This window comes from Rhipicephalus microplus, chromosome 7, assembly GCF_043290135.1.
Source record: "Rhipicephalus microplus isolate Deutch F79 chromosome 7, USDA_Rmic, whole genome shotgun sequence".
Lineage (NCBI taxonomy): Eukaryota > Metazoa > Arthropoda > Arachnida > Ixodida > Ixodidae > Rhipicephalus > Rhipicephalus microplus.
The window spans coordinates 141,102,302-141,125,780 of NC_134706.1; the positions used below are offsets into that span (position 1 = coordinate 141,102,302).

At 48.3% G+C, this 23,479-nt stretch overlaps 1 protein-coding gene across 1 annotated transcript in view; it reads left to right on the plus strand.

Annotated features, from left to right (window-relative positions):
• Positions 1 to 643: 643 nt before the first annotated feature.
• The window catches only part of LOC119179035 (juvenile hormone acid O-methyltransferase), a 73,998-nt gene continuing 51,162 nt past the window's right edge, over positions 644 to 23,479 (plus strand). Inside the window, exon 1 of the mRNA XM_075868315.1 lies at positions 644 to 797. The gene's annotated coding sequence lies outside the window, so the exon portion shown is untranslated. The remainder of the gene's footprint in view (positions 798 to 23,479) is intronic.

Genomic DNA, 23,479 nt, shown 5'->3' on the forward strand with positions numbered 1-23,479 from the left:
GGCGCGAAGAATCGTATGCAAATGTCACGTACGATAAAGCAAAATGACAAAGAGGTTTGCCTTGAGTCAATTTGCGGATGGCATGACGTAAAGAGGTTGTGCCTCGTTCAAAACGAGTTCAAGATGTCGGCTATGTCCTGCGATAGTAAAGTGCTGCCACAGTCTGTAAGCAGCTAGCGTGGAGCTCTATGTTGCAAAATCACGTCATGTAGGAGGAAGCTGGCAACATCTGTCGCGCAGCTTGTTGAAAGAGCTCGTGCGATGGTGTAGCGCGTGGCATAGTATGTAGCGTCAACTATCCACATGCTGCCAAAGAAGGACAAGGGGAAAGGACCAGGTAGGTGTAAGCCAACGCCGAAGAATGGTTCTGACAGAATGCCAAGTTGTTAAAGGCATTTGGCGGAAAGCATCGATGGTGTTTTGCGTCGCTGGCATTTATCGAAAGCCGCAATATATAGAGCGCCCGCCTTTGCAGCTATTTTTCACCGGGCACACACGCATTCCGACTAGAGACTGATGCAACATCCGCTGTCTTTCATGAACATCAACCACCTGGTGTTGTCTGCTACAAGCACACCAGCACGACTTGGTGGCGTATTCGCTGTGCATATGTGCACCGGAACGATGATAACAGAGAGGTTAAGAATGCCTGTTGGTTGGGTGGATAACTACGAGCTCTAGTACAGCCGAAGCCCTGCTGCGCAGAACGCCCGTAGGTACCACCTGTAAGCAGACTCGTTCAGACGCCAGGCTCTTTTGAACAACGCTGAAGTTGTTCGCTCAAGTTGAGACAGTTGGTGAGTTTTCACAGCTCTGAAGCGGTGTAAGCACGGCGTCATCTTGTGCTCGGGATCGAATATGATTGCAGTGATAATTCACGCTATAGTTAATTCGTGCTCTATTTTGCTTTCTGCCTTTCTTTACACAATGTATATTGTTAAGCATGTAACAACGCTATTGCTATGACTCTTCGTTGTAAACAATGGTCTTTGTAAATATGACTTTGAAACGGAACAAAGCATTGAGCTGCCTACTTTCTGCCTGTTTATTTTTTCCCCAACTGTAAGTTTTTTTTTGCATGAAAAGCTTCTACCTATAGATGTGAGTACTCAGATATTATGGTCAATGTTGCGGTGTACAAATAATTGACAAATTTTATGATCACACCCTAACCTAAACCTCTCTTGTAAAAAAACAAGCACGTGATAGTTACCTAGTTTACAAGATTGCTGAACAGCTCACATAGAGGTAAACAGAAGACGTATGCAGTTAAACGCTTAAAAGAATGTATGCAAAAAATTGCCCCCATATTTGCATGTTTCACTGCAAGTGTCGCCGAAAAACGGTAGCCTTGCTTCTGGAGCGAGCGAACGAAATAGTTATTTGATGTTCTGCGTGAGCAAATGGGGGAATTGTAATCTGGAGGCGCTGTGTAAGAGAGTCTCGATCCGTGCAGCGAAAACGAATGAGCGCATCATGGCACGTCAGAGAGGAGCTCTATCTGGCCGTTTCTTCAAAACGACGAAAGGTGTGCTTGCCCGTCTTGGAGGCGATGAGGTGTAGAACGCAAAGCGACAGGCAGGTGTCACCACCATGTCGTCTTAGCAAAGTGTTGAAAACACTTGCTTTTTTTGAGCATCGTGTTGCATTGTCAGCGCAGCGTGATAAACGCTGCGGTCCTTAGAATTGCTTATATATGCTACCTCTACTATAGATAAGCACACATGAAATATTAACGTGTTGTTATGGTGCCTCAGATATGCGCAATTATTGCTTTTTAATTGACAATCGCACAAGTATGAACGCTGAAACTTGAGCAATATTGATGGGCGCTGCTTATGAGGTTGGCCATGAGAAGTATCAGTACGGCAGACAAACAGACAAACGTACAGACAGACAGAAATACAGACAGACAGACAGACCAAAATTTTTGCGCCGAAGTACCCCAAGAAAAACTGTACTCTTTAATAAACAGAACATGAAGGAGAAAACAGCTCGGGAGATAGAGGCCCTTGCCGATTCATACGATTCTACTAAAGCTTCCACTTATTAGGAAAGCGTGGAGTATTAATATGCTAGTAGCGTGCTGATGAACCTACTACTCAGTATTTAGATCAGTCATACGCTCCAATATTCGTCCAGCCTCGCCCGCCCCAGCAAGCTGCTCGCATTTTTAACACATCACTATAACGTACTCTATATGCTGAAGAACTTGATTTATATATGAAATGGTCAAGATTTGTTTATATAATATTCCATGTGTCATGCCGTGTACGAGTCTCCCGAAACGTGAATTTCACACGTTCACGCTTCTAGGCTGCGATATGTAAAAGTGACCAAATCGCCATACCAAATCCATACCCAATTCGGAACCCCCTTGGGCGCAGCAAAAATAAAAAAAGTGAGGCGAGTCTGCTTAAAAACAGTGACCTATAAAGAGAACATTTTCGGGAAGAAAAAGGCGTTCATAAATTCCTCATCTGTGTTCGTGCATGCGTTTTTTGTGCGCGTGTATTCATATGCAAGCAAAAGTGAAAGATTTAATGGGCTTCTAACTCCATTGACCTCCTCCCCATTCCCTACGGCCCTGCACAAGAGCACGGCAAGGGCTCGTTCTGCCTCAAAAGCTTGGCCCTGGCCCGACGTGTGCGTAAGGCCGGGTAACGCATTGTTGGATCGGGTCCATGCCAGGCTTCAGCCCACGAGATACGGGATCAGGTCGGGCCTGGGCCTGAGTCAGGCCCGTATAAGGCCCGGAACTAGAGGATGTTTAAAAAGATGTCTCCAATAATATTGAACAATTACAGAAAGCAAGTATCTGAGTGCTACCTACGGCTTTTTTCTTACTCTGGCAGAAGGTACCCATTTCCTTCATCTTCTAGATTGTAGTAACCTCCGAAAAAAACTCTTCAACTGTTTTGGGTGGATTCCGCATCAGTCTCACAAAGAGTTCTTGCTTGACCCCACGCATCAGGAACCACAGCTTATTTTTCTGAACCTTAGCGGGGTCAGCATGACGAAACAGACAGGCCATCTCTTCGACGAAAATGGCCACGTTTTCGTTAGAGAGTTGCATCCATGTCTCCAACAAGGTGGCGGCTCTTTCCTTTCGAGTGATGCTCCTGAACATATCCGTGAATGTTCCACGGAAGAGGCGCAAGGTTCCAAGTTCACAGTTCCGATTCTCAAACCGGATCCTTGCCGTCTCTTCTAGGTGGAAATACACGCGACACAACTTCTCTTCCGTGACCCAGTGATCGAGAGTGGCCACTCGGTCGTAGGTTTCCAACGAAGTTTTCAGGCCTTAAACGACGATCCGCGGAAGGTCAGTGGATCTTTTGGCGTCTGCATCACTACCACGGCAAGAGACGTTGCGGCTGTCCTTGGGCCTCTCGTCATCGCCGTGGCTTTTGTCGAGAGACTCGTCTGTCGAGAGACTCGCTCGCTGGATTTCGTGCAGAGCGATTGTGCCCCCACGATCTCCGACGACAGCGCAGCTCTGGCTGACTGGGCTCCTTCTATGCCATCTCCTGACGCCGACAAGAACTGTCGTGGAGTGGTGCCTCGCCCTCACACTCCTGCGACCACGTCCATCTTTCATATCTCATATTTACTTCCGTCGTTTTCTGTCGTTCGCTGTCCCTGGGCCTCGCTCTCTCCTTCCTCTTCCTATCTTTTTACCTTTTCATCCTATCGTTTTAATCCCTCCTTACCCCCATCCCTAGTGAGCTACTGCTGAGGTGTCGCACTCTGATGCAGAAAGTTACGGGGCTCACATTTCTCTTCTTTTCTCTTCAAGAATCACATAGGAAAAGTCTGTCGAGAACTCGACAAGCTGCAGGCCCAAGGCATAATTGAGTGCATCCCGTGGCGTCCATCATGGCGCCGTATTAAGACCCGCTTTATTTACCCTGTGATGATAGACCTTCCTAAAATTTTGCCAAGTACGATCCTCATATCTATATATGCTGACGATATTTGTCTATAGACTTCGGCTGTAACTCGTCTACAAGTACGTGCAAAAGTCCAGCAGGCTGCCACCCTGACATGCTCATATCTCCGCAAACAGGGTCTTTCCGTCTCAACGTAGAAATGTCCATTGGTTGCATATACTCGCAGAGCCATGACACAATACCGCGTTATCATCAATGGACAAAATATTCCATACCAGAAGAACCATCGCTTCCTGGGTGTGATTCTTGACAGGGACCTTTCGCGGAGTGCCCACTGCAATTACTTGAAGAGAAGGCTAACTTCCATCGTCCATATACTGTGGTTCCTCTGCGGGAAATCTTGAGGCACATCGATAAGGTCAAAGATGCAGCTATACAGGGCACTGTTATTGAGATTTTTGCAATACAGCTTGCCGCTACTGGCAAGTACGTGCAAAAGTACGTGCAAGACAAACATCCGCACCCTCGAAAGTCTGCAAGGACAAGCACTACGCGTGTGCTTGGGATTGCCGCAATGCACCTCAACCTACGGAGCAATTATGATCGCAGGAGAGCATCCAATTCAAACATACATCACCACTGACAATTTGAGAGCCCACATAAGACACCTCTGCCGAGTTCCTGGTCACCATGTTGCAGTGTTGCCACTTCAAAGACCACAAGCGATGTTTTCAAAGATTATTTCTGTCCATAGAGAATGCCTTTCTTTTGAATTCACTCCAGCAACAAGACCAGCAATACCTCCGTGGTGCCTACAACTACCACAGGTATGCCTCACTATTCCGGGAATAACAAACAAGAGCCGTCATTCAACAGTGGTCCTACGACAGGTGACATTGTCGCTACTTAACAAAAAATACGGCCAGAGGACCCACATTTCCATTGATGAATCGGTCTCGGCTGACAGCTCCACGGATGCTGTTGTCATCCTGACGTACCAGGTCACTACAAAGTTCAACCTGTCACATAGGACAACATCCGCAGCGGCAGAGCTTGCCGCCTGACGTGCTGCTATACTTTATATCACGCAAGCCCGGCCTCAAAAATGGGCTGTGTTCTGCGACTCCTAGGCATCCATTCAGAGCTTGCGGTCAGCTTTACGACAAAGGGTGCATCAACAACTAGTGAATGAAATAAGAGAAGTACTTCACGAAGTTTTATCGAAAGGAGATGACGTGGTGTTTCAGTGGTTACCGGGACATTGTGGTATTGTCGGTAACGACCTTGCTGATAATGCTGCCCGATCCGCCCACGCAGACGCCCAGACAACCCCAATTCTATTGTTGAGAACCGAAACTGCAAGGGGCCTTCACTCGTACGCTAACACCATGTCGTAAACTTGAATGAGTGACCCCAGTGTCGGAAACCGCCGCCTACAGAAATTGTAACTACCGAGAAAACTTCCAGTTCCGTCAGACCTCTCCCGCCTGGATTCAACTTTACTGTGCCGCCTGTAGTTAGGAGTAGCTTTTTCGAAGGCGTACTCCTTTCGCATAGGAATGGTGGATAGCTTCCGATGTGAATCGTGCGACACTAACGAGACAATAGAACATCTACTGTGTTCATGAAAAAGTTTTGCGAGCGAACGCAACTTGCTACGCGAATCATTAGAGACACTAAACAGTGGACCTTTTTCAGAAGAGAAGATCCTTGGTTCATGGCTGTACGCATCGCAGGCCAGCAAAGCGACGTGGGCATTGCTAAGTTTTCTAAAGACGACCGGACTACGCGACCGCTTATAAGCGTGCAATGGACAAGGTCACATCTACACACACGTTGCTCTTCACTTCTCTCACTCTTCTCCTTTAATTCCATCACCCCTTCTCCCAGTGCAGGGTAGCAAACCGGACGTGCGTCTGGTTGACCTCCCTGTCTTTCATTTCTTCCCTCCCACCTCCTCCTCCTCCTCCCTCGCCGCCTTGACTGGGCAACGCCTGTGGTAGTAGTGAGGAAGAACAATGAATATTTGCGGTTGTAAGGGTACTACAGAAGCACAGTGAATGCGAGCATCAATACAGCCCCTTTTCCTCTGCACAAGGCTGCTGAGTTGCTTCCAACTCTTCGGGGTGTCCAGATATCCTCCAACATTTTTTTTGCCACAGACATATCAACAGCTGCTTGCCGACAAGGCTACTTCAGAGATGCTGACCATCAATACCACTGTAGCGTACTCACCCCACGGAGACGCGAAAGAAGGCACCTACACTCCTTGAAGTTTGGGACAAGACTAGTTTATTTTCCAAGAAAAACAGGCTTCGAAAACGACAACCAAAAGGGGCGTGGCTGCGTATCTTCCGCGGCCCTCCGGAGATAACGTGAGGCATGTTCGCCGCGTCTGCGCCGTGCGCCTCGGCATACGAATTGGTATGCGCACACAAATAAAATTATGGCGATCGCCGGCGTCATCGCCTGCTACAAGCGCCCCCCCCCCCTAGACCGCGGAGCCTGGAAAAAAAACGAGCGAATGTGCGAGTTAGTCCATGAGGTGAGCCGGTTTCACGCGATCGAGGGAAACGACGTCCTCCCTGTCGCGAACACGAATGGTCACAGTTTTGTGCAACAGCGAAAGCACACGGAAGGGCCCGTCGTACGCCGGAGTCAACGGCTCTTTCACTGTGTCACGTCGCACGAACACATGGGTTGCTTCATTCATGTCTGGGAAAGAAAACACTCTTCGGTTGCGGCTGACACGTGGCGCGCTGGGTTGCAGGTGCTCCAACCAGGAATGTAGCCTTTCCATATGTTCTGAAGGCGTCGGCGTAGCGCTTGGTTTCTCACCGAAGAATTCTCCCGGTAGTCGGATTGTAGAGCCGTACAGCATTTCTGCTGCACAGAATCCGAGGTCTTCTTTTATCGCCGTACGCAGGCCCAGAAGAACGAAAGGGAGCTTCTCCACCCAGTGCTCTCTATCCAATTTGGCCTTTAAAGATGCCTTCGGTTGACGGTGTATCTGCTCCACCACTCCATTGCTCGCTGGATGGTAAGCCGTGGTGTACAGGAGCCGTTTTGCCAGAATCCTTGTCAGCGCAGAGAATAGGTTTCTCTGGAATTGTCGTGCACGATCGGTCATAATGCGCAGTGGGCAGCCATAGCGTGAAACCCATGTGGCCACAAACGCCTGTGCGACGGTGTCGGCTGCGATGTCCAGAATCGGCGTCGCCTCGGGCCACCGTTAGTAGCAGTCTACACAAGTGAGCAGGTATCTGTAATCCTGGGAAGGAGGAAGAGATCCCACCAAGTCCAAGTGCACGTGGTTCCAAGTGCACGTGGTTGAAACGACAATCTGGTGGCCGAAATGCTTAGAGTGCTGTGCGCGTGTGACGAGTCACCTTGACCGCGTGACAGGTTCGGCACGTCGTCGCGCAGAGTCGAACGTCGGCGTTAATTACGGGCCACACAAAGCGGTCAGTGACGAGCCTCTGCGTCGCGCGGATTCCTGGGTGGCTGAGGTCGTGAAGGCTGTCAAACACTGCATGCCGAAACTGGACGGTGACGAAGGGTCTTGGAGATTTCTGCGATGTTTCGCATGTGACCATAGTCGTTGTGCATGGTAGCGGGATCTCTTCGAGCACCAGTTACAGTGGATTCTGCCTCATCTCGGTTAGCTCTGGGTCTTCCCGCTGGGCGGCGGCTAATCTCTCAAAGTCGACGGACGCTGAAACTGTGTCGATACGGGAGAGTGCGTCGGCTGCTTGGTTTTCACTCCCCGCTATGTGGCAGATGTCCGTGGAAAATGCGGAAATGAAAGAAAGTTGGCGCAGTTCTCTTTTCGTATATGAGGAACTGTTGTTCTTAAACGCATACGTCAGCGGCTTGTGGTCCGTTATAATGTGGAAAATGCGGCCTTCTAGGAAGAAACAGAAATGCTTTACGGAGGAATAAATGGACAGCATCTCTCTTCCAAAGGTGCCGTAGCGCACTTTCGCTTTTTTCAGACGTTTAGAAAAGAAACCTATAGGTTTCCAGTCCTTGCCGTCGTATCGTTGCAACACTGCTCCCACTCCGTCGTTGAAGCGTCAACCATGAGCCACGTTGGCGCGTCGGAAAGCGGGTGCATGAGAAGTGTTGCTGAGGCAAGCTGAGTTTTTACGTCCTGGAAGGCTTTTTTGTGCTCCGCTGACCAGTAAAACTCGGGCGTTTTTTGCCGTCCCGGCACAGCAAGTCAGTTAGCGGCTGTAGAATGTGTGCACAGGATGTGATGAAGCGCTTACGGAAGTTGATTAGCCCAAGAAACTCGCGCAACTTGCGGAAAGAGGTAGGCGTGGGGAATTCCCTGACTGCTTGAACCCGTGATTTGAGCGGCAAGATGCCTTGTGGGCTGATTCGATGACCTAGAAAATCTAGTACTTCAACACCAAAGATGCGCTTTTGGGGCTTCAAAACCAGACCGTGCTCGTCAAGACGCTTGAAGAGGAGGCGCAGGTGATTTTCATGCTCCTCCGGCGTTTTGCTGGCGACCAAAATGTCGTCTAAGTAGATAAAAACAAAGAGTAGTCCGCGAGTGACCTCATTAATGAAACGCTGGAAAGTTTGTGCCGCGTTCCTCAGTCCGTACGGCATACGAACAAATTCCAAGAGGCCGAAAGGCGTTGTCAAGGCCGTCTTTGGGATGTCGCTTGGTTCTACTGGAATCTGGTGATAAGCGGCCATCAGATCCAGCTTAGAGAATATGGTCGTTCCGGTGAGGCGAGCGCTGAAATCATGGATGTGAGGAAGGGGATATTGGTCTGCCGTTGTCACAGAATTAAGTGCCCGATAATCACCAGAAGGCCGCCAGTCACCAGACTTGTTTTGGCACCATGTGCAGCGCGGAAGATCAGTTGCTAGAAGAAGGTCGAATAATGCCGAGTTGGAGCATGTGGTCGAACTCACGGCGGGCGACTTCATGTCTTTGTCCAGCGAGTCTCTTAGGTCTAAGGGTGACGGGCGGTTTGGTGGTGACAATGTGATGCGTCACCTTGTGTTTGATTGGCAGTTCGGTGTTCCGAGGTCTGGTGATTTCAGGGAATTCAGCCAGAATCTTTTGAAAGTTTGACTCTGGGTTGAAAGTGCAAATGCCGCATCAGGACAGGTCAGACTTCAGTCAGATAACAGCGAGCGAAGTGACGTTATTCTTGAGACGACGATCGCGAACGCTGACGTCAAGATTGAAGTGGCTCAGAAAGTCCGCTCCCAGGATGGCAACTCTGACGTCGGCCACAACGAAGAGCCATCAATATGTACGCCTGAGTCCGATGTCTATCGTCATTGATTGGACTTCATATGCTGCAATAGCCGTAATATTGACTGCAATTAGGCTCGAAATGAACTTGCCGCCCCGGCGATGTTGAGCTGCTGCTGGTAAGATAGATAGCTCAGCTCTGGTATCGACAACGAGATGTGTGCTGGTGATATGGTCGACAACGAAGAAGAGGCGGCTTGAACGATGGCCCGTGTCGCTTTCCGCCGTTAGCGACTGGCCGGTGCGTTTCCCGTCCACGAGCATTTATGGGTGCAGCAAGTGGCTTGCTCTCTAAAACGACGGTAGTACCAGCAGATATTCTGCTCTGCCTCGCTTGAGTGTCCGCAGTGCTGCGGGCTTCGAGCACGGGACGGCGAACGATGCCGTGCAGGCCGGTGTTTGTTGGACAAGGCGAGGTTTTCAACTGCTGCGGTCAGTCGGTCAACTCTGTGCTCTAAGCGACCTAACCGGTCTGCATGTTCGGGCCTTCCCGTTGCAGCAAAGGCATTTTTGGTGGCTCAGTGCAGTCGGCGATGCGGTCGGCGAGTTGAGCCAGACGTTCGAGAGTCACGTCATCCGAGCCAGCGAGTATCATTCGTGTTGACTGTGGCAGTCTCTGCAAAAACAACTCGCGAACCAATGGATGTTGACGCTCCTCTGACCCTTGTTGGTTCAGCAGCTGACGCATACGGTGGAGTAGTGAGGCCTGCTGGTCACCGAGCTCTTCATGAGACAGGAGTTGTTGCAGCCTGCTCTATTCGGACACCTCAAGACGTTTCAGAACGGTGCTTTTTAGTTCGTCTTAGGGCTTCTCCGATGGAGTGAAGGCGAGCACATCGTCTACGCCGTCAGCGATGTCAGGTTGCAGTGCTGAAACGACGTGCAGGTATTTCGACTGCTCCGATGTGATGCGTCGAAGCTCGAAACGGGCCTCGATTTGGCTGCACCACACCTTGGGGTTTTTGGGCCAGAAATGAGGAAGTTTTAACACCGAAGCGTTTGTTGTGGGTGAGCCTAAAGTGCCTTCCTCGTCTGACATGGCTGCTGTTTTTCCAAACGTCCGGGTCACCACTTTGTAGCGTACTCACCCCACGGAGGCGCGAAAAGAAGGCACCTACACTCCTTGAAGTTTGGGACAAGACTAGTTTATTTTCCAAGAAAAACAGGCTTCGAAAAGGACAACCAAAAGGGGCGCGGCTGCGTATCTTCCGCGGCCCTCCGGAGATAACGTGAGGCATGTTGGCCACGTCTGCGCCGTGCGCCTTGGCATACGAATTGGTATGGGCACACAAATAAAATCATCGCAATCACCGGCGTCATCGCCCGCTGCACCACTAAAAGGTTGTACGCAGTGATGTAGCTAGCATTTGGCATTTCCGCATCACCCTTTATATTTCGAAGATTTATTGATACTCCTGTAGCGAAACGTCGGGGTTCTTCAAAGTTAGGCGCATCGGACGACCAGGGAGACGAATAAGTGTGGGTGAAACTCCGCGGAGGCAGTCGATGAGAAGTCAACACGATGATTTCGGGGAGCACTCGTTGGGGGTTTATTTACCTAACGCAACTTCAATTTACAAAATTCACTAGGTCACAAAGACAAAACATGGAAAATGGTGGCATACCCCTCGGCTTGCATGGCTGGTCTCCGGTGGTGAGATCCGCTGTTGACCCCGACTTCATTCCAGAGCAGTCTAGACAGCAGCAGCATCGAGCAGTACATAATCACTTCCTTTGCTTCGTGCAGCACTCCAACGAGCAACGGCGAATCCACGGCAGTACCCGCTCGCGATATTGCCGGGGACATCCGACTTCGCTGCCACTTGACTACGCGTGCCGAAACTGTGAAGTGCGCCCCTCACCTGGCCATCGAAAGTTACGCCCCCCGCTTGAACTACTGACGTCACCATAACGCTATAAAATCGCTGCCCACAGCAGACGGCTCATCATTCCAGAGCAGTCTAGGCAGCAGCAGCATTGAGCAGTACATAATCACTTCCTTTGCTTCGTGCAGGTACGTGCTCTGGCCTTGTCCACTTTGAATATTTAAAATTAGGCTCCTAGACTGCGCTGTGAAGAAGTGTGATCATTTTGAACATGTCCGAAAAACAGCCTTCGACTGTGAAGGAACTGGCAAGGGCTCTTGCTGATTTAAGTGCTAGAGTTAGTGACAACCATGACAATCTAAAGAAGGACCTGAAAAAAAATATTTGAGCAGGAAATTGAACCCGCCATGGAGGGAATGGATTTTATAAATAAGAGGTTCGAGGAATTCAACACCGAGCTACTAACAGTGAAGAAGGAACTTACCACTGTGAGGGCTGAGAATACCGAGATAAAAAAAAAATAATGACCGCCTCTCAAAGGAGTTAAACGAGGTGAAAAAGGAACTGACTACGTTAGAACCGTACAGTCGAAGTAATAACCTTGAAATCAAGGGAATCCCGATGACCTCATCGGAAAACCTAGTTTCAACAATGAAAACAATATGTAGCTGTGTAAAAGTAGACGTAGAAAAATCGGACATTGATGTCATTCACCGCGTACCTTCAAGACGTGAGCAGACAGAGAATATAGTAGTGAAACTTGCTACAAGGACTGTAAGAGGAATGTCTTAAGGCGGCAAGAAAATTGAGACTTCAACACTTCAGTGTTGGGTATTGAAGGCGAAAACAGCCCAGTTTACATCAATGAGCACCTAAGCCCTGCCAACAAGGTACTTCTGGGATACGGCCTGAAGACTAAACGTGAAAAAAAGTGGAAGTATACTTGGGTGTCACAGGGGAGCATTTTGATGAGGAAGACAGGGAACTAGCGCGTGATCCATATCACGTGCGCTAATGACCTTGCTCAAGTTATCTAAAATATTGTTGAGTGACCTCAACCACGCACTACCTAATTATTTACAATGGCTCTGACTATCCCCCAAGTTGAAAAAACATGGCAAGAGCAAGATAATTTCTCAATTTCGCATTGCAATCTTCGTAGCATTAGAAAGAACTTGGATAACCTACTAGTATATTTGCCCCAACACAACTTCACATACGATATAATTGCGGTAACGGAAACTTGGTTGAAAGAAGGCGAGACCGCTACTTTACCTGGTTACACTGTGGCATCTATGCCTCGCCCGAGTTCATCCCGTGGCGGAGGCGTTGCGCTGTTTTTTAAAAATTAAATTGATTTTGACTTTCTTCCTAAAAACTCTGTATTGACCCCCTACGCCGAAACAATATTTGTTCAGAATAAGCGCGGAATCACAGTGGGCGTCGTCTATCGCCCACCTTCTTCAGCGGTCAATGAATTTATCTGCGCTATGGAATACCTGACGACATCTCTGATAGCCTCTAAAGTTCCACTTGTTGCATGCGGAGACTTCAATATTAATTTGCTGAAAGATAGATCTGATTCTTTATTTTTACTCGAGTCACTTAACCTTAAAAATGTTATTTCAACTGCGACTCGTGTCACTGACCAATCTGAACCCTTTATTGATCACATGATATGTCACGCCGAATGGGACGTGAGTGCTGGGGTTTATGACGTAAGCGTTACCGATCATAACCCAACATTTTTGTTTATTCCATGTAAATAACTATCGAAGGTCGGTGCATCACGATTGCAGCGTTCGGCATATGTGGATTATGTTCAATTGAACCGATTGCTTCAGGATGTTGACTTTGAGAGCATATATGATAATGACATAGAAAAGGAATGTGCAAACTTTCTGGAGTCAATAAGCAGTTTGATTAGGCGGTCGACACGTGAACGTACGTGTCGTGACTACAATCACGCCATTTGTCCATGGATGACTAACGACCTCTTAGAAATATTGAAATTAAAGGATTCATATTATAGTAAGTGGAAAAACAATAGAGGCAACACATATTACCGCGAAAGCTTCAAGTTCTATAGGAATAAATCAGTTACTATGAAACGTAAATTGAAGAGGGAGTACTATACAAAAAGTATTACACGAAACAGGAGCAATGCAAAAAGGTGTGGCAAGTAGTCAGAGATGTTACAGGCATAGGTCAGACAAAACGCATTCTTCCAGATAACATCTCCTCAAAGGTTGCAGAAAATTTCAATGCATATTTCACTAGTATTGGCGCTAACCTTGCTTCAGAGTTTTGCTCGTCGATATCTGCTCCTTCTCTCCCCAAAATAATTGATAATTATTTCAACCTTGCAGCTGTCACAACAGATGAAATCAAATCTGTCGTGGCTAAGATGCCGGTCAATAAAGCCACTGGGGATGATAGAATACCAGTTAAGGTTATTAAAGATAACATTAACCTTCTTTGCACTCCGATATGTCATATTTTCAACCATACATTTACCTGTCCTTTATATAGCCATCTAGCTTAAAAAACGCCAAAGTAGTTCCCGTATACAAATCAGAGGACTCAAACAACCCTGAAAACTACAGACTGATCTCGGTTCTAAGCTGTCTTATACCCTTGTCACACGGGCACTTAAAAGTCTTTTAAGTAAGCGGTCTTTTTCCGAAAAGGAGTTCCTGACAGCAGACACACGGCACAGAGCGAACTCCTTTTCAGAAGCGGTCTTTTTCGTAAACGGCGTTCGTCGATCTCTTTTACGGCTCCGAATGAGTAGCCTCGAAACCAGTGGGCGCCAGCAATTTTCGAGTGCTGGGAAAAAAAGAGTGAATGCTTATTTTTCTGTCACCAAAACTGTTTGTAAAAACAAATTTCATATCCTGCAGAAGGTGTAATGAGCTCTTTTAATGGTTATTACCTTTTCTACTCTCGTAAGCAGCTACAACGCGTCGGATATATCACGTGGTGACGCTCGGTCTTGCGCTGCTTTATCCTCTCCTTGGCGGCTTTTGCAGCGTCTGCCTCGCTTTCCAAAGCGAGAAGGCTGGCCGTGAGGCTTCCGATCCTCGCTTTTTCACCCGTACGGTCACCCGTAACGTGTCGAGAGCAGTCGAGAGCAGCGAAAAACAAATACGGTAAATAAAAGCACAGTGGTGCCAGACAGACTTGCGCACGTCGCTAGTTATGGAAATGCTTCCTTATCTAGTGCAAAAAACATTCACATTGGTGTTTTTTCATCTCTTATTCTTAAATTTATTTGAAGAAACGAGCAGTGCAACAAGTCTTTAATTTGTACATCGGGATACATCGTTTAATTTTGATTTCTTCGCTTTTAACTGCTAGCGCCACGCTTTCGCTAGCGTCTTCGAACGAAAACACTTAAAGGAGATCGTTGCTGCCGTGTGTCTGCGCCGCAAATACCTCTTTGTTAAAATTCTTTCAACTTCGTAAAAGACCGCTTACTTAAAAGACTTTTCGCGCGCCCGTGTGACACAGGTAATAATACACTTTTCGAGAAGATAATTGTCCTTCAATTAAAACGCTTTCTGGTTGACAACGACATCATATGCCAACAACAGCACGGATTCGTTTCCGCTAGGTCTACTGCTTCAGCCATTCTAACCCTTTCGCACAATATAATCACCGCGCTCCACAACGGTGAAATCGCAATAGCAGTCTTCCTAATTATTAAAAAGGCATTCGACACAGTTCTTCATGACATACTATTACAAAAACTTGAAAGTTATGGCTTCAGTGGCAGTTCACTCCAGTTCTTCTCAAGCTACTTGTCCTCGCGCAAACAAAAAGTGGTGATTAACAATAAAGAATCACCATACAGCACAATAGTGTGCGGAGTGCCCCAGGGATCCATACTAGGCCCGGTACTTTTTTCTCTGTTTAAAAATGATTTCCCCAAAACACTAGTGTACTCTAAAGCATTAATGTACGCGAACGATACCGCCATAGTATTCACAGGAGATAGTCTCTCAACACGGCAAGCCAACATAATGTCTGAATTGACACACGTAAGCAACTGGTTTATACAGAATAAATTGACACTACATTCGGGGAAAACGAATTATGTTGTTTTTCAATCAAGGCGAAAGGATATTGACACGGCGTCTATGCAACTTTACCTGAACAACAGTCCTATCGAACAAGTAGTTTCTTTTAAATATTTAGGAGTGTTTTTTGACCAACACCTTCACTGGGAAGAACAAATTCATAGTGTTTTTAGAAAGGTTGCTTACGGTTGTTATACCTTGATCAAAGCACGCGAATGCTTTCCCCCAGCGTGCTTCGAACATTGTATTTTTCCTTCTGTCATTCACATATTAGCTACTGCATTGAATCGTGCGCTGTAACGTATACGAACTACCTAGAGCCATTACTACGACTACAAAAGAGAGCCCTAAGCATAATAGGTGGAAACCATGGAAATTCATATAAAACTACATTTCAGGAACAACAAATCTTATCAGTTTGGGCACTTCGCGATTATAAGGTTGCCCTTTTTGTTCAGAAAATTATAGGCACTAGCTTTCCCCTTTCCTCCACTCTATTTACAATACCATCGCGAAACACTAGACACGCATCGAATGGCAATTTCAACTTACCTACAAGCTATAACTTATATGAAAAACGCTTATTGGAATTTCATGGGAGTAAAATTTGGAACCGACTACCCTTAGAACTTAAAGGGTCAAGAAATTTTAAGCACATAGTGAAATTATTTTGCTTGCAGCATCAAGACATATAAATATGTTTTTTTTTCACTTTCTCCTGCGGCAATTAGTGTTTTTACCCAGTCACTTATTATATATGACGATGATGATGAAACAAACTATATTTGGGTATGTTGTGAAAAGGCATATATGTGCACGCGCTTATGTATGTAGCATGTATGTGCATATGTGAGTAGTTATATGTATAAATAATTGTGTATATATGTGTTTACTGCTAAATATGCTCTGCTAAGCTGCTTTTATGTACTCCGATATTGACCGATCACTAGCCAATGAGGGCTAACAGTCCAGATATCTTGTAATCTTTTCTTTTGTTGGTCAATAAAAATCAGATTGATTGATTGATTGATTGACTCCGCTCACCTCCAAAAGAGCTCGAGTCGCTGCTTAAATAGGGTTTTTTAGCGTCCCCGGTTGCGCGGACCAACCAGGCAAGCCGAGGTTAATCAAAACATGTGGTTGCCTGAAGCCTGTCTCGCGACAATATCAGCTCACCCTCTGTACACACCACTTTCCGGCAAGCAGAGGCAACGCGCACATATGGTCTCAATTTTTGGCCTCTTGTCGTCCCGCGAAGTACCCCCGCTGTCTGCCTGAAGCCGTTTGCGCACGGGGCGTGAAGGAAACGAATCCTGCCTCGCGATAAAACTGTGGCAGCTTCTGGAAATGGGCGCGTTCTCCGAAACGGCCTTGACGCGCTAACGATTGCTCAAATTTAGGTGCCCTTTGTCCCCGGAGGACCGAAGCGGCGGCTCGTTCGTTTGAAGCGTGGGGGCTCAATGGTTAGAAGAAGGAGAAAGGCACCTAATTTCTGCGGTCTGGTCCAAAGCATGGCGCGGTGCCTGCCTTGGCGCGAAGCGCACAGTGACCGACCAGACGCGGCCCTTTCTGTTCCCTCATTCTTCCTCAAGGCGCGCTCCCCAAGACAAGTTAAACGGCGCCGCCAACAAGGGAATCTGGTAAAGAACAAGCTCCAGCTGTAGCTGAAAAAGAACAAGGTTTTCCGCGAGACATTGCTCTCGCGACACCTCCCCCTTACGAAAAAGAGTATCCCACTTGTTTTATCTGCAAAACACGACAAGAAATAGACTAAATATACAAAAAGGTTTTGCATTCAACAAGTGTGTGAGATGCTTATTTAAAGACACTTATGCATGTGTATAAAAGGTGAGAAGCTTTAAAAAAATTAAGCAAAAAAACAACAGATGAAAAAACAAAACAAAATCATTGGGCACAGAAACATATAGGTTCACTCGTCGGTACTGCAATATAACTCGGTGTCCGCGTCGTAAGCGCTGACATTCTGTTGTGCGTTGTTACCACTTGAAAAAAATGGCAGCATATCCACGGAGTGAATGATGGAGAGTGGGGCGAAGAATTCGTGCGTCCATTCGTTCTCGCTTCCGTTCGTCCATGCGTGCGTCAGTGTGACTGTCCATGCGTCCATCAGCCCGTCCGTGCGTGCGTCTGTTCGTGCGTCTGTCCCTGCGTTCGTCCATGCAGTCGCCCCTGCGTCCGTTCATGCGTCCATCCATGCATCTGTCTATGTGTCCGTTCGTCCATCTATTCAACACTCCAAGTACCACCATCTCGCATCTTTTCATCATATATTCCCCATATGAAAGCACTGCCATCCAGCCGACATTCCAAGGACTAAACGAGAGGTGGCACAAGCACACTTTCTTACGGCTTGCGCTTCGGGTCCACTTCCCACCTTTAACCACCTCGAGTTCATGGTATATACTAGTTCACTGTATTCATGGCACTGCGGCCGAACGCTCGCTAAACCTTTCGAAAACCAAGGAGGTTACGCCCAGCGAGTATGACGTGGCAACCTTTTTCAGTGAGATAGTGCTCAATGTACATTCCAATGGCTGATAATGGGAAATGAGGGGCGGAGAATTCGGCTCTTACTTTCTTACAGCTTGCGCTTCGTATCTACTTCCCATTTTTAACCACCTCGAGTTCATTCGTGGTATATACAAGTTCGTTGTATTCATGGAACTGCGGCTCAACGCTCGCTAAACCAGTCTAAAGCTAAGGAGGTTACACCCAGCGAGTATAACGTAGCAACCCTTTCTTGTCAGATAGTGCTCAATGTACATGCAAATGGCTGCTAATGGTGATCGCAGCCTGCGCCTTAACTAAAAGCCGAATGTTCCTGTCTGTCATTCCCCATTAGCAGCCATTGCCATGTACATTGAGCACTATTTTTTATTGTTCAACAACGCGCAGAAGAAGTCTCTTACCGGCACCACCTTAGAGGTCAGAGTGTTATCCTTGTTACATACTACGGTGGACGAATGGGTGCCGCTATAAGGAGCTTCGCCCCTAAATGTCTTCCAGTCAGAGTAAAGTTCAGTGTCCGCGTCGTAGCTTTTGCACTGCTGTACTGGAACACTGGTCTGTGTCCCGCGCACACAATGTTGCAAACGGGGTTCTTGACCCACTCGCGAACCGCACTCGCGCACATCACCATTGGAGCCGCACTCGCGCACAACACTTTGATAGAATCCCTGTTCATCACTCGTTGCACTGTTCCCGCGCACAACACTTCGATGCAATCCGCGGTCATTTCTCCTTGCACTGCACTCGCGCACATCACCACCTAGATCGCGCACCTCAAGATTATCATCAGACTCATCGTCCGCGTCGTCGGCATCGGAGCCCAATCGAACGTGGCAGGGCTTTAAATGCGCCACATTCACAACGTCACGTTTTTTCCCAGTTTGGTCTACCACCTCCCAGTTGTTCTCGGCTACCCGGTGCACAAGACGGAAAGGTCCGTGATATTTGTGAAGAAGCTTCGTCGTCTTCCCTTTCGCCCAGGAGGGAGTCCACAAGTACACCAAGTCGCCCTGATGATAAACAACGCTTCGTCGCCTAGCATCATAGCTGCATTTGTTCTTCTCCTGCTGACGCTTCTCGCGTTCATTTACTATTTTTCAAGCCTGCCGCAGCCTGCGAGCCACTTTCATTGCATCCAGGGTGTAGTCGAATCCGCGTTGCGCGCCCGACCCTACATCCACTGGTAGTGTAGGTTCATGTCCGTGAAAAAGAAAGAAGGGAGTGAATCCAGTCGTCTCGTGGGTGGAAGAATTGTATGCAAAAAGAACGTACGGTAGAAATTCATCCCAGTCACGGTGGTGTGAAGAAACGTACATGCTGAGCATGTCAGCCAACGTGCGGTTAAAACGCTCGCACAAGCCCTTGGCCTTTGGGTCGTATGCTGTTGTGGTGGCATGCTCGCTACCAACAAGCCGGAATATTTCTTCGGTCAAGTTTGCGACAAAGTGCTGCCCACGATCGCTTATTACTTTCTGCGGGGCACCATAACGTAGGACGATTTGTTCGACGAAAGCTCTTGCTGCTTCTGCGGCAGTGGCCGCTGGACACGCGACAGCCTCGACCCATTTCGTATGGTAGTCGCTAATCACGACGATGTAGCGGTTCCCTGCTTTGGATATAGTGAAAGGCCCAATAAAGTCCATGCCCACCTGTTGAAAAGGTCGACCTGCCGGTGGGATTGGTTGGAGAAAACCAACCGGCCTCCCCGGTGGTTGCTTTCGTGTCTGGCAGTCGGGGCAGGAGAGAACGTACTTGCTTCCGTACGAGAACATCTTCGGCCAGAAATATCGGCAACGAACTTTCTCCCATGTGCGCTTGACACCTAAGTGGCCTGCCGTGGTGTCGTCATGGCAGTACCTTAAAATCTCAGATCTCAAGCACTTGGGGACAACGAGCGCTGCACGATCCTCCTGAATTCCTTTCGCCCTTCGGTAGAGTACACCGTCGATCAAACGAAAGCTCCGTGCTGTTCTTTTAGTTCTCCTGACAACTGGCGCATCCGGGTGCTCGAGGTGCTGCATAATTTCTTTCATCCATGGGTCTGCCCTCTGCATTTTTCCAACATCCACCTGATCCAGAACAAAGGGGTTTTCTTCGCTTACACGCGCGGGATCATGAGGAAGGCTACAAAGCGTGTCGGCATTTCCATTCTTAAGGCCAGGGCGGTGTCGGAACGTTATGTCGAATTCCTGAAGCAACAGGGACCATCGCATAAGACGACCGTTCGGATTCCTTACTTTCATTAGCCAAGCCAGGCTGGCTTGGTCAGTCACGACTGTGAATTTAGCACCAAAGAAGTATGGCCGCAACTGTCCGCAGGCGTACACAACGGCGAGACATTCTTTCTCAGTTATACAGTAGTTCATCTCAGCCTTGTTAAGGTGGCGGCTGGCATAGGCGACGACTCTCTCTTGAGTTCCAGTTTTCTGTACAAGCACGGCGCCAATGCCGTAATCACAGATATCAGTGTGCACCTCTATCGGCTTTGCCGGCTCAAACTGACGCAGAATTGGGGCTGTGATCAGCTTCTCTTTGAGGGATTGCATGGCCACTTCGCATGCCGCATCCCAGACGAAAGGAACATCCTTTTTTGTTAAGTTGGTCAGAGGTCGAGAAATACGAGAGAAATCTTTCATGAATCGCCGATAGTAGTTACAGATTTCGAGAAAGCTCTGTACACCTTTCTTGTTTCGTGGCTGGGAGAATTTTTCGATCGCTGCTACTTTGTCTTGGTCCGACCGGATGCTTTCACCTGTGAGAATGTGTCCAAGATATTTGATCTCCTGGCGGGCGAAGCTGCATTTCTCGGACTTCAGTCGTAAGTTTGCCGCGTCCAAAGCTGAAAACACACTTTCCAAATCTTCCAAATGAGTTGCCATAGTATTCGAGAAAATAAAGAGGTGGTCCAAGCAGGCCAAACAAACTCTCCAGAGAAGACCACTGAGGACGTTGTTAATCATTCTCCGGAATGTGGCTGGGGCATTGCACAGGCCGAAAGGGACAACATTGAATTCGTACAGGCCGGGTCCACAGGCGAATGCGGTCTTTTTCTTATCTTCCTTCTTGATGTGCACGTGCCAGTAGCCTGAGGTTAGATCAAGTGTGGTGAAGTATTTTGACCCCTGTAGCATGTCGAGAATATCATCAATTCGTGGCAGTGGGTGCACATCTTTTTTAATCGCCTCATTGACTCTGCGGGAATCGACGCAGCAACGCCAAGTCCCATTTGGCTTATTCACGAGGGCGACAGGTGATGGCCAAGGACTGTGAGACTCTCTAATTATCCCATCGCGCAGCATTCCTTCTACTTGTTGCTCAATCTGCTGCCTTTCAGAAGGGGAATGATGATATGGGTGCTGATGCATTGGTCGAGGATCGCCTGTGTCAATCACAGGTTCAGCGACATGAGTCTGCCGGATGGGGTTGTCACTGCTCGTAAATAGATGGTGGTACTTCTCAATGAGCGACAGCAGCTCATCCCTTAAGATGGCTGTAGGTGATCCTCAGTCTTTATGTCACACTCTTGAGGCACTCGGTTGTTCCCGGGGGCCGTGATTGCCAGCTGTGCGTCATGAATAGATGAAGCCCATCCAAGCTTTGTTCCGCTGAGCAGGTTTATTGGCGACATGGTAGGATTAGCTATGCGAATGAGGCCTCTCCCATGCATGATCCTCGTTATTGTGCGTGCAACCTGAAGTTCGTTTCTCAGCGTGCTGTTCGGTTCGACGAAGTGAATTCCGTCCCTTGCGGCCTTTATTCAATAGCGACTTCTGTGCAAGGTTCAATGCGAATTTGCTCGTGGCACCGCACTGTAAGTACATCGTTATGTTCGGGGGCACTTGAGTTTATACGCAGCCGGAAAATTTCACCGTTTAGTGGCAACTCTTTTTTGGAGAAATCAATGAGAAGCCGGGCTGCTCGACAAAAAGGAAGGCCACCGAGTAGCTTGTACGGGCAATTCTTGACCACTAAAAATGTCTCGTGAACTTTGGTGGTGCCAAACTTGAGTTTTATTTCAGCTTCATCATTGGGGGTGAGCAAGCCTCCACTAATTCGTCGGATGAATATGTCTTTTCTTGATTTGGATGAAGCACATATTTTGTTAGCTAACTCTTCTGAGATCACATTTACGGACGAGCCAGTGTGAATTACAAGTTTCGTTTCTGTACCGTTGGCTTGTGTGTGGACTGCGAGAAGCTGACCTTCCGACAATGTGCCGATGGGGCGGCCGGGCTGGCCCCCTATGCCCGGCCGTTCTCGTTTCCCGAAGGATTAGGCTGCCCATTCTGATTGCCTAGGAGCTCCGCCTGATCGTTCCTGCCATTTCTGAACCGCTGCCAGCACTTTAGTGCTATGTGACCTTTGCGGTGGCAAATCTGGCATCGGGGACGTCCGTCGATGGCACGGGAAGTTCTCTGAGGCCAAGGCATTGGGGGGCGACGTACCTCGTCTTCGATGGCTTTTAGCCGGTCAGACAGCAAGGCGATCGAGTCCGCAATCGTTCTCAGGTCTCCCTCGTGGTCGGCAGCCTCCCGTGGGCAACGCAATTCGGCCGCGGCGCAAGTGGCGACACACGTAGGAGGAGGGTGCCCTGTCGCTGCGGCGGGTGCAAACCCTACGGGATGCGTGATGTTTTGCATTCACGACTGCGATCCGGTAGAATACTGGATGCCCATCGGTTGTGGCCCCGACGCACGGCTCATCAAAGCTGCCAGATGTATGCGTTGGAAAATTTGGAGGAATGCAGTGCGGCTCTCCGGGTTTGCGATTATCATCTTCTTTAGAACATCCGGACGCAAACCGCGCATAAGGTGCCGCAACCGATCATTTTCCGTCATGGGCGGATTCACTCTTGCACACAGCTGTACGACGTCATAGAAGTACTGCTCGGGGGTTACGGAGGGCAGTTGGGTGTGGTTTTGTAGTCGCAAATAGGCGATCTCGACTTAGTGGCGACTCGTAAAGGACGTTTTTAGTAGCGTCGCCCATTCTTCCTATGTATTAGGGGCACCGGTTAGAATTTGAGTGGGGTGCCACTTTTTCGCATCTCCGTCTAAAGGCAGACATAGAAATTTTACCTTCGTCGCTTGGTCCTAATTATTAAGTGACGCTACATGTTCGTAGCAAAGTAGCCACTCGGAAATAGATTCCTCCGGCGCAACTCTAAAGACTGGTGGTCCGACGAATGATTTAGCTTGGGGGGTAGACATACCTGAGAAGAAGGTAGCGGGTTCCGTCATAGTAGAGCAGTCAGAGGTAGGTTTCTGATATTTGTTGTTGACTAGGGGCATAATTTCAGAGCGGGGCTATCGTTACCGAGCAACCTCGACCACTTTGTAGCGAAATGCCGGGGTTGTTCAAAGTTAGGCGCATCGGACGACCAGGGAGACGAATAAGTGTAGCTGAAACTCCGCAGAGGCAATCGATGAGAAGTCAACACGATGATTTCAGGGAGCACTCATTGGTGGTTTATTTAACTAACGCAACTTCAATTTACAAAATGCACTAGGTCACAAACACAAAACATAGAAAATGGTGGCATACCCCTTGGCTTGCATAGCTTGTCTCCGGTGGTGAGATCCGCTGTTGACACCGACTCCGCTCACCTCCAAAAGAGCCCGAGTCGCTGCTTAAATAGGGTTTTCTAGCGTCCCCGGTAGCGCAGACCAACCAGGCAAGCCGAGGATAATCAAATGGACATATGGTTGCCTGAAGCCTGTCTCGCGACAATATCAGTTCACCCTCTGTACACCCCACTTTCCGGCAAGCAGAGGCGACCCGCACATATGGTCTCAATTTTCGGCATCCTTCATGGGAGCGTCCCACGAAGGACGCTTATGAGGGCGTCCTTCATGGAGCGCGAAACGA